This window comes from Notothenia rossii, assembly GCF_949606895.1.
Source record: "Notothenia rossii genome assembly, chromosome: 9".
NCBI lineage: Eukaryota > Metazoa > Chordata > Actinopteri > Perciformes > Nototheniidae > Notothenia > Notothenia rossii.
In genome coordinates, this window is record NC_136907.1 from 22,574,914 (window position 1) to 22,586,965 (window position 12,052).

The following is a 12,052-nucleotide window of genomic DNA, read 5'->3' on the forward strand; positions in this document are numbered from 1 at the left end:
CTGACATCTCTCAGTGGATGTCTGCTCATCGCCTCAAGCTCAACCTTGACAAGACTGAACTGCTTTTCCTTCCGGGAAAAGATTTTCCCACTCTTGACCTAACAATCAACATTGGCACCTCTGTTGTTTCCCCGACTCAGACTGCAAAGTATCTGGGTGTGATCCTAGATAACAAACTGTCCTTCACTGCAAACATCGGTGCTAAAACCCGCTGCTGCAGATACACACTTTACAACATCAGGAGGATACTTCCCCAGCTGTCCCAGAAAGCAACGCAGGTTCTGGTCCAGGCTCTCGTCATCTCACGCTTAGACTACTGCAACTCCCTCCTGGCTAGTCTACCTGCATGTGCCATCCGACCTTTGCAGCTCATCCAGAATGCAGCGGCTCGTCTGATCTTCAACCTTCCAACATTTTCCCACACCACTCCGCTCCTCCGCTCCCTTCACTGGCTTCCAGTAATTGCTAGAATTAGGGATGCACCGAATATTCGGCCACCGAAAATTATCGGCCGAAAATGGTTAAAAAGGCCCTTTTGACATTTGTTGTTGTTGAAGGCCTGGCTGTTACAGTCTTTATTTACACTATTTGGTTGTAGGCCTATTGGCCTAGATGTTTATTCAGTTTTAAAGCACCTTGGCTTTGTTCTGAATGCACTTTGTTGTAGTTATCCTACAGAGAAAAGAAAATGCACTTGACTTGGAATTAATGTACTGTATGCATTCAAAAGTGCTGAATAAATATTTTATGGACCCATAATAGTGATTATTATTTAAGATGAAGTTAAGTTTTACCATAATCATGTATTTTTCCATAATCAGGTAGCTGAACAACATTGGAAAAAAATGTATACATTATATATATATATATTTCTATTAATCATTTTCGGCCTTTCGGCATTCGGTTTTCGGCCAACTGTTTCCTATTTTCGGTATCGGCCAAGAATTTCCCATTCGGTGCTCCCCTAGCTAGAATCCACTTCAAAACAATGGTACTTGCATACCATGCTGCGAATGGATCTGGCCCTTCCTACATCCAGGACATGGTTAAACTGTACACCCCAGCACCTGCACTTCGCTCTGGATCAGCCAAACGACTCGCTGCACCCTCGCTGCGAGGGGGAACCAAGTTCCCATCAGAAAATACACCTGGGTTTGCTATCCTGGCTCCAAAATGGTGGAATGAGCTCCCCATTGGAATCAGGACAGCAGATACAGTAGCTTGCACATCTTCCGGCGCAGACTGAAAACTCATCTCTTTCGACTCCACTTCGAGCGATAGAATTACTAACAAAGAATTGCTAACAGAGCACTTATATACTAATAAAGGACTGGCTTATCTAAAGCCAGTTGAGTATAGGGTGACCAGATGTCCAGCTTTGCGCGGGACTGCACAGCATTTTCACGACTTTTGGTGCATCCCGCAAATTGAGACGATGTCCCGCATATTTCATTTTGATTGGCTAAAACGCTTTTCTAAAATCAGCTTTATCCAATGGCTGTTGAGAAAGCAGGGAAGGCTATCATCACGGCGGTGTGTTTGCTGTCAATCAAACTGTAACACACGGCGGGTGCTGGTCAAGTGTTAACCAATGAGAGTAACTCACTCACACACACACCCCCGCGGCCCCGCCAAACAACAACAACAACGAAAGTCAGTCAATAACGCAGGCGACGCAGCAGGTTATGGAAAATGGAGGAAACTGAAACTACAGCTAAGAAGAAAAGAAGATGCACATACAACAAAGACTTTGCAAGAGTAATTTTTCTATTTCACATGGCGGTGAATACGACGTCAAAAGACACAGAGAATGCGATTCTCACAAGAAACGTGTCGCTCAAAAAGAGACATCACACTCTATGGAGACATTCCTACTCAAACCAAAAAATGATGGCCACTCAGACAAGGTAACAGTAGCAGAAATAACCAGTATTTACTAGGCTTGGGCGGTATGACGGTATTACGGTATACCAGGGTATTTCGAAATCCCGTCGGTATGATTTTCAATACCGTGACGTCACAGACTGTGCGCCAAATCACAGATGCGTTTCATTCTATTACACTGACACAGAGTTTTGACAGGGACGACATTGGTTGTAATGCAATGCACGCACCAGCAGAGGGCAGGGGAGGGCAGTCCGTCTTTCCCGCTCACAGAGCTCAGCACAGAGCTGAGCTGAGCAAGATGGCGGCAGCATTTGCCGGTCCCGAACTCGGACAACTAGTAAAAAAGAAAAATGCCTCGGCGCCTGTTTGGGACTATTTTGGGTTTACTCGTCGCCAGTGACTTCATCCAGCACAACGAGAGACAGAGGCACTTCTTTGGGAATGTTTAAGACGGAGTGAGTGAGTGTTGACATTTTTTAATCCTATGCAACTGGTTGATAGTTTTGTAGTCGAGGTCGGACGGTTTTAAAAAAGAAAGCATTTACGTGCTAAACATTCAAGCGAGTAATCCAATGAATCAAATGGAAATGAGGTTAACACATGCACGGAATAATATTGCCAAACTAGTTAGTGAATATAGCAAACTTTATTCAATAAGTCAAGTATTTACTCCCGTAAAATGTTTATGTATGATGATATATTGTTAACTTAGCTCACAATGGAAACAACGTCAGACATCTACAAACGCGTCCTGTATCCGATCTCAATGTGCCATTTGCACAATGTGTCATGTATGCAGTCCTTGTTTTGCACTTGCGCGCACGTCGCGGCACTTTGCGAGCGTCTACCGGCTCGGGTTGCATTTTACACCGAACATATAATATACCGTTCGAAACATCTATTTGCCGCCGAACGCCACCTCGCTCAAGTCGACCCAAGTCATACCGTCATATACCGTATACCACGGTATGTTGTCAGCAAGGTATGACGGTATGAAAAAAATGATACCGCCCAAGCCTAGTGTTTACCATACAGTGCAACACTCCCAATCATACCGGTCAAATGACTGTGGAAACAAGCTCGCCGACCATTTTTCCAGACTCTGAGATAGTAAAGAAAATGTCATGTGGTCGTAAAAAAGCAGCGTCCATAATAACAGATGTGCTTGCCCCTGCCTGTGTGGAGAGTTGTTTGACAGAGTTAAAGACACCAGTGATTCTAGGTGACAAAATAGCCGACACAATGTGGGGTGGGGGGGGGGGGGGCACCTGTTGTTGCTGTGATGGACAAAACTGAAAGCTATTTTATTTTATGTATTATTATGTTTTTGTTCTCTCCTGGCCAGTTTTGATTTGTATTTATGGTTTTATTTTATCTATTAATTTATGTTGTACCTACTTTTACAGGTAATACATTAGTTGAATTACGAAGATGCATCTCTAAACACTTGACGTGAATAATGCCTGCTGCCTTGGTTAGCCTTAGTTTACTTTTCTTTATCAAGATACTAAATTGTTACTGCATTTTGACTTCACTTTCTGTCATTGTTTATTGGATGCTGTTGAATAAACCAAATGAAACAGAATAGAAATAGAGATTTTTTTCCAGGGTGCTGTTTAGAGGGTGTCCCATATTGTCCCACACAATCATACTCCTTGTCCCACATTTGGTTTGTTGGGACCTGGTCACCCTAGTTGAGTAGCACTTGAAATGTTTAGCTCTATGAAACCATGATGTACTTATATAATTCTGTTTTCTTCAAGGTTGTATCTTCCTGGTCGAATGTACTTATTGTAAGTCGCTTTGGATAAAAGCGTCAGCTAAATGCAATGTAATGTAATGTATGGCTGCAACGGATCTGATACAGACTGATACAGATTTGAAAATTCTCTGACATCAGAAACGAGGAGCTCCGCCTATATGGGCAACTCTCCACCTATCAGGAGACAGCCACGGCCATTGCCGTTCGAAAGCGCTGGAGACGCTGTAGTACATATGCCAGGCCTGTAGGTGGCGATGTAGTCTGCCACAAAAGCAGCGAAGAAGACTTCTCACAGATTCAGCCCTTGCAAAAACAGGGCTAAAAAAGACCAAATAGAGCAAAATGAGGCATGGCTAAAACGAGTGGGGGGATATTGTTCAAGGAGACCATTTCAATTCGAAATTCATAGGGTCCTTGTAACCAGAAGAACATTTTGTATCTCAGCCTGTGGAGTGAGACTATGGAACAGTGGGAATGTGGGGCTAAAGCGATGTCCAGACATCAACCAGTTCAAGAGGAAATACAGAGAAATTATTTTCTCGAGGTACAGGGATGGGGAGGGTGTTTGACTGTATCTATCTATTAGACCCTCCAGAAAAACGCGATTCTGCGATCGCAGAATTTACCGCATAATCAGCAAAATGGCGCAGATTTTTAAAAGGCCGCATATTTATCAAAAGGCCGCATAATCCCCGCATATTTCCACACAAAGTTGAGAAGAAAAAAAGTTAACTCGTCTTGACGTAACGTCATCAGCTCGCGCATCACAGAATGTAAACAACACTGTATAGAGTGAACGTGTGGAGCTCACACGATAGAGAAAACACCAAGATGAAAAAATCTAATCCATCTAATTTACCGACCGAACATTTCTACGAAAGACCGGGCAAAAAGTGGGGGGAAAGGGAAACTATTCTGTACCCCGTGCAACTGTGTGTTGGAGCATAAGAGAAAATCGACGGTGGCGACCCACTTTGATTCATTCAAACATTTGAAAATGCTTTCTGCTGCTGCGGACAAGAAAGCCATTCAACTCACGTTCACCGAGGCATCAACCTCCAAAACCCTTTCGAGGGCTACAAGAAACGAAGTGAGTAGCCTACAAGATTGAAGCTGGTCAGATAACGAACGAGTAAATGAAAACAGAATGAGGCGGAGAAGTGTGTGTGTGTGTGTGGGGGGGGGGGGGGTGTGTGTGAGAATAACATAGCCCAATTGCTTTTACAATAAATAAACATTGAATGTGTTTAATTGAATAGTAAAGGGGTTTAACGTTAGTGGCAGGTTGTGTCTGAGAGAGAATAAATAAGAAAGCCCATTATTTTTAAAATGTGTTATTCTTTTCCCCCGCATATTTCCGCATATTTCGCAACTTCCCGCAATTTCACCGCATAAAATCACATAAAAACCCTGCATGTTTAATCGCATAATCAAGGATTTTAGCCCGCATAATCAAGGAATTTAGCCCGCATAATCAAGGATTTTGCCCGCGTTTTTCTGGAGGGTCTAATCTATGTGTATGATGTGTATGTGTATACAGTATGTACTGTGTGTATGTGTGTGATGCATATGTGTATATATGTGCATGTGTGTATATATATATATATATATATATATATATATTCGGGCCGGGACTTTAACGCGTTAATTAAGATTAATTAATTACACAAAAATTAAACGCGTTAAAAAAAATTACGCATTTTAATCGAACTTATTTTTGCAACGCGGAACGTTTCTCACTGGATGAGTTTCAGGGGTACCGATTATACTGGAGCACCAACTAACGTTCATGACTTCAGACAACAACAAACCACAGTGAACAATAGTCAAACATGAACGAAGAAGCTGATGAGACCGCTTTGGTTGGCCAAGGAATGGGACATTTTGTTTTAAAAAACGGATGGATGGAAGCGTCAATAAGAGCATGGTTGTTTGCAAATTATGCAATAAGGAATTCGCATATCACCGCAGCACATCAAGCCTCAAGTATCACCTCAATGCAAAACATATAGCAGCTAGCGTGGACGTTAGCCCGACTCGGAGTACAAGGACCCACACCCAATTCGCGTTGATCAAACAGTGGCCTATGCAACAGAGAGATTTTATTTTTCATCAGGATATTGGAAGAATAGGAGGGATTGAGGTCAATCACTGGCACTTTTTTATTTTATTTTAAATGGTACACTTTATGTTGAACTATTTATTACGTTGTTGGTGCAACTGGCACTTTATGTTGAACTGTTTATTGTTTTGGCCAAGGTTATTGAGAGAGTTGGACTAAATGTATTAGATTTTTTAAATCAAATGTTGGTAAATCAACAAAGTCTGTTATGGCCTCTGAAGCAACAGAGAGATGTTTTCTAATAGTCAGGGTTTCCAATGTTCTGAATGTACTTGAAAGTATTGTGTTTTACTTAAAAAAGTGTTATAGTTTACAGAAGGTCTACCTACCTATAGGCTACCTGAATCTCTGAAATGTACTATATTCCTAAATATGCTATTGCTACACTTTATGGCAAAAATTGCACTTTTCTGTTGGTCTTGGTTAAGTACCACCTTGAAAAAAATAAACAATGTTTTGTTGCTTAAGCTTATGTATTCAGTCATTATTCAATGGTATACTAAAATCCATGTGAAAAAAATTTCTTCTCACTGTTCTCAGGTCAAATATTTATGTGATTAAAAATGCGATTAATTTCGATTAATTAATTACAAAGCCTCTAATTAATTAAATTAATTTTTTTAATCGAGTCCCGGCCCTAATATATATATATATATCTACAAGTAAAGCAGATTAATAATAATATTAACAATAATAATTAATCATTATTATTTAGAATTATTTATAGATTATAGATTATAAATAAATAATTTAGGGACAAGGGGGTGAGATTAAATAAATTATACTTCTTCTCACTCCTTTTCGAACACTAGATGTGGGACTGTTTATGTTGCTGTTACGTGCTCCCCTCCTGTTTGTCTCTCTGTCTCCCTGCTGCGCAGACACACCTGGTCCGCCCCTGGCTCCGCCTCCCCCAGGTGTCCTAATTACATTCAGCTGGGGACTTAAAAAGGAGAAGCTGGAGGAGAAGAGGGCTCTTCCCCATATCCCGATGCCGGAAGACTTTGTCCGTGGACTACCTCTTTCTGCTGTTTAGGATCTGTAGATTCCTTGTGTGACTTTGTCTCTCTATGTAGGCTACTCTGGAGGACCAGGTAGTGTAGGTTTTCACGGCTTTATTTTTGCCGCACGGATTTGTTAGATCTCTGGGTAGCGGAGGGAAGCTCTGGGTCCTACGGCCCGTGGTGTGGCTGGCCCAGGCACCCTTCGTCCTTTAGTTTAGTTTATTTTTCCTGTCCTCCAGCCCCATTGTTCATTTGCCGGTTGGCCATGTGAGTACGGTTGCGTCTAAATAAATGATCGCCGTTAAATGCTGCGTGTTTGCTGTGTTTTATTTTATGTTGCGGGTCTCCCCACGAGCCTCTACCACTAAGTAGAGGGCGGGTCGTAACAGTTGCTAATGCTGTTGTTACATTACATTGCATTTAGCTGACGCTTTTATCCAAAGTGACTTACAATAAGTGCGTTCGACCAACAAAATACAAACTTGAAGAAAACAGAATCATATAAGTACATCAGGTATCATAGAGCTAAAACATTTCAAGTGCTACTCAACTGGCTTTAGAAAAGCCAGTCCTTTATTAGTATATAAGTGCTTTGTTAATAGTTCTATCGCTCGAAGTGGAGTCGAAAGAGATGAGTTTTCAGTCTGCGCCGGAAGATGTGCAAGCTATCTGCTGTCCTGATTTCAATGGGGAGCTCATTCCACTATTTTGGAGCCAGGATAGCAAACCCACGTGTTTGTGCTGATGGGAACTTGGGTCCCCCTCGCAGTGCGGGTGCAGCCGATGCAGAGCGGAGTGCACGTGCTGGGGTGTACGGTTTAACCATGTCCTGGATGTAGGAAGGGCCAGATCCATTCGCAGCATGGTACGCAAGTACCAGTGTCTTGAAGTGGATTCTAGCAGTTACTGGAAGCCAGTGAAGGGAGTGGAGGAGCGGAATGGTGTGGAAGAATTTAGGAAGGTTGAAGACCAGACGAGCAGCTGAACCTGCGTTGCTTTCTGGGTCAGCTGGGGACGTATTCTGCTGATGTTGTAAAGAGTGTATCTGCAGCAGCGGGTTGTAGCAGCTATGTTTGCAGTGAAGCACAGTTTGTTATCTAGGATCACACCTAGATTCCTTGCAGTCTGAGTCGGGGAAACAATAGAGGTACCGATGTTGATTATTAGGACAAGAGTGGGACAATCTTTTCCCGGAAGGAAAAGCAGTTCAGTCTTGTTAAGGTTGAGCTTGAGGTGGTGAGCAGACATCCACTGAGAGATGTCAGCTAGGCAAGCAGAGATGCGTGTGACGACCTGGGTCTCTGTTGTAAATGTCATTTTGTTTTGTTTTAAATGACTATGCACTGCAACATTTCTCTGTTTGTTGTAATTATTTATTTTACTTGTTCGAAATAAATGTATCAATCAAATCAATCAATCAAAATGCTTTCTGAAATCAAATGTGCAAATAAGGTATTAACTTATTAAATATGTGTCCATTTGCATACTCCTTTTAATATTTCCAGAACAGAAATCTCAACATTGCATAGAGCTGGGTTCAACACTTTTTATTCATTTGAGTGTTATATTAAAGTCAGGGCTTTTTTCAACGACAGAAGTTTGAATATCTCTTTTTCTCCCTCAATAAATCTGAAAATGTTACAAACACCTCAGCCTTAAAGAACAAAATGTTTTATTATTCATTTTCTGAATGATATATGAATATACCCCTCAGAAAACCTTCAGATTATTGATAGGAATTGTACTTGAAAGTGTGGTGTGTCTAAGTGCTACTGAAGTAGAGTTTTGCTCCTCGAAAAGAAATAATTTTTGAGAAAATTTTACTAACAGAAATCCCAATGAAACATCCCAACATTAAGAAAAACATTTTGTATTTGAAGGTCTTTTGAAATGCAATGGCTGAGTTTGCAAATAATACATTATCTAATGCAAAGTTTTAGAGAATTTAGGCGACATATACAGGCACAAACTGTCCAAGTGTAGTACAATAAACACCAAAATGTGTTTCTTGGATGTTTTCTTTCCAATAGTCTGAAAGAAATTGAAGCAAAAACTCAAAAACTGTGTCGGTAAAAGTGTCTTGCCTTCGATAGATAATACAGTATACTAGCACCTGAAAGAAATTTTACCCCACAAACATTCAGTGAATTCCTGCAACCTTGTTTGTGTTATAAAAGTATTTTCTTTGAGAGGCTTCATGTGTTTAAATGTATATTTCACACATACATTATACTCTGTAGTCCTTTCAATGTAGCCTCTCTGGATTGTGCTGCAGACAATTGCTTCTTAGCACTGATCCTTCCTGAGCCGTGGAGAAACGTGCAGGCTGCCCTTGGCCATTTAAAGGCTTTTCAAGGACCAATTCATGGCTACTTCCTGGGGTGTCACCCGAATCATTGGTTCAGCCAAAATACTGGAATCCGTTTCACTATGCTATATTTTGAAACATCCTTCATAGGATTGTGAAAACACAACACCAAAAAGCCAAGTTAGCAATTACTAATACTGTAATCCTGTCTTGCCCTGAAATCTTGTCATTGCGCCTTTCTCTTAACTAAACAGCTAGTGAAGCTAGTCACCAGCAAACAAGCTTAGTTTTAAGGTGGGAATCTAACAAAGCAACAAGCAATAAAACGCTGAAATGCTTTGCAACCTGCTGGGAACTGGTTAGTTTATATGCTAGTTTGTGACTACAAATGATCTCTACCGCATAGAAGTCAACACGTCAAAAATTGATTGATGGATTGTGTGTAGACGTATAATAACCAGCAAGGTCAATTTACAGTATACACAACTGAAATAAAAAAAAGATATACAATTATATATAATTGTTTATGATTGTGTTTTATTATTCTTAGATACAATTTCCATTTAATTATTTGTAGTTGTCTTCTATAAAAAAAACACACAAATGTGCTCTAAGCATTTGTTGGAAGGTGCACATATTACTGGAGATATTCAGCAGAGATTAGCTAATTAGATGTGTTGATGGTTTGGAGAGGTAAGCTATTGTGGGTGTTTTTGAGGTCTTTTTTTACATGACTCCAACGGTGCTGACAAGAACACTTTTGTTTTCTTGTTATCATGAGTGTTGAATTTGAACTTGACAGAATTAGTGCAGCCTGACATCATGTTACCTTTGTCTTAGGCAATCACTTTAAGGAGGTCAAGAAGACTGCAGTATTCTGTACCGCAGCCCGCAGGTGGTTGACACTGAAGGTACTATGAACATTAATAACATCCTTGCCATTAATACCCTGTTGCTCAAGCTAATGCTTGCAATAGGACTTCTAGGCTCAAACAAGCTCTAAACATGGGCCAAAACAGTGACCTGAAATTAGATTACAATCATACAGTACATCCTCTTAAATAACTTTAAACTCCTATATGTTTTCAGGAACCATGCTTGCAGTTTGCAATTTACTTTGATAGGCTACTTTTTCTCCTGAATTTTCCTGTGGGGATTAATAAAGGTTAATGAATCCTGAACAACCAGCGCCAAATCCATGCCTTGTAGTTTAGAGACAGCCACCTGGCAAGTAAGCAAGTTGACAGCTACTTTTCATTGCAGTTTTACACCCCTGCATTGAGTTTATTTTTGGCTAAACTAATTGTTTTAAGTAAGTATCATGGATAAAATTAGCTGGTAGTAGGCTAATTTGACAAGCTAGCCAACTAATTTATCCACTCTGATAGTATTTTGATAGCAATAATCAGTGGTGTAGTGGGGATTTTTTTACTGGGGGGGACGCTATTTTAATTAGGTCACCCCAAACAATGCCACACAAGTGCGCACGCGCGCAGTGCACTCACAAAACGGGCAGACAGGTCCACAGAAACAACCGGTATGCTTAGTCCTACTTTAGTTACTGTAGGCTACTGCAAAAAGCAGACGGCGCTGTGCTCAACAAACACACAAAACCATGGACACACTGGCACATACATTTATATGCCTAAACTGCATAAATGCTTGAGCTACAGTATTGCAACTAAGTCTCTCTCTCTCTCTACACAATTCCCAAAAGTTGTCCTGAAATTAACTTATTAAATAAACGAAACGAAAAATATAGCCTACTTATGCAAACAACATTGAATCTGGACTGGAAATTATTCTGATTAGGCCTAGCCTACATTGCAAATAAGCCGACGGCGCTTCTTCTTTTTTTTCACACACACACACACACACACACACACACACACACACACACACACACACACACACACACACACACACACACACACACACACACACACACACACACACACACACACACATACACATACACATACACATACACATACACATACACACACACACACACACACACACCTTGCGTTTTGAAGACCCAGTTTTCCCAGCTTTGCAGTCTATCCAGGGGTATTCCTCTTGTTTCCTCCGCCACATCTCCTCCGTCCATGCATCTGGGAAAGTTGAGCTTGAGCTAGGGAACGTTGCTAGCATAGCTAACGTTAGTGCTAGCATTATCCACATCTTTAGGCGGCTCGTCTGATGATGTACTAGTAGCAGCTTCACTTGTAGCTTCGGTGCTGCTAGCCTCTTTCTTTTTGTGAATGATATGCTTTTTAGAAAATAAGTCAAGTATAGAATGTTTGCCTGCCATTGTAGAGCTTTCTCGTTAGCGTTGTTGAGGGAAAGAGCTGCCGCCAAATCACTGACACACCCCCAGCTCGCCGCAGGGTCACGAGCGATGACAAATCATCATTTTTTAAGGAAATCGTTTTTATTTGTTATTATAATTGCTGTGAAATGTATTATGTTTTTGTCATTATTACAACAAATACACACTTGCAACTGATAACACTGGCAATGATTTTATATTTATTACTATTAAAAAAAAGATCATGCTCCAAACAAGTGGGGGTACGGCCATGGGTACGGCGTACCCCCGCGTCCAACGCCCACCACTGGCAATAATGTTAGCATTCAAACAAGCTAGCGCTAGCCAGCTAGCTCAAGTTTAGCTATGCTGCATTGATCTGCCATTGGTTGCTTTGTCAAATTAGCTGATAAAGTAATTTTGCCAGGGCCGTCCCTCCCTACAGGCCGATCATGCAGACAGCGTGGGGCCTCACCTTGCGGAGGGGGCCTCATCTTGCGGACCGGGAGGGTGCCTCAACTGAGCCGAAAATGTAGCGCACCTATGCGCTTATGTGCCGCTGCGAGGCTCCACTAGCACCACCGAAACAGCAACCCAGTCTCATGGCATTTCGTGTTATAGTCACGACATTTAATCGATTGATTCGTGTTCACCAACA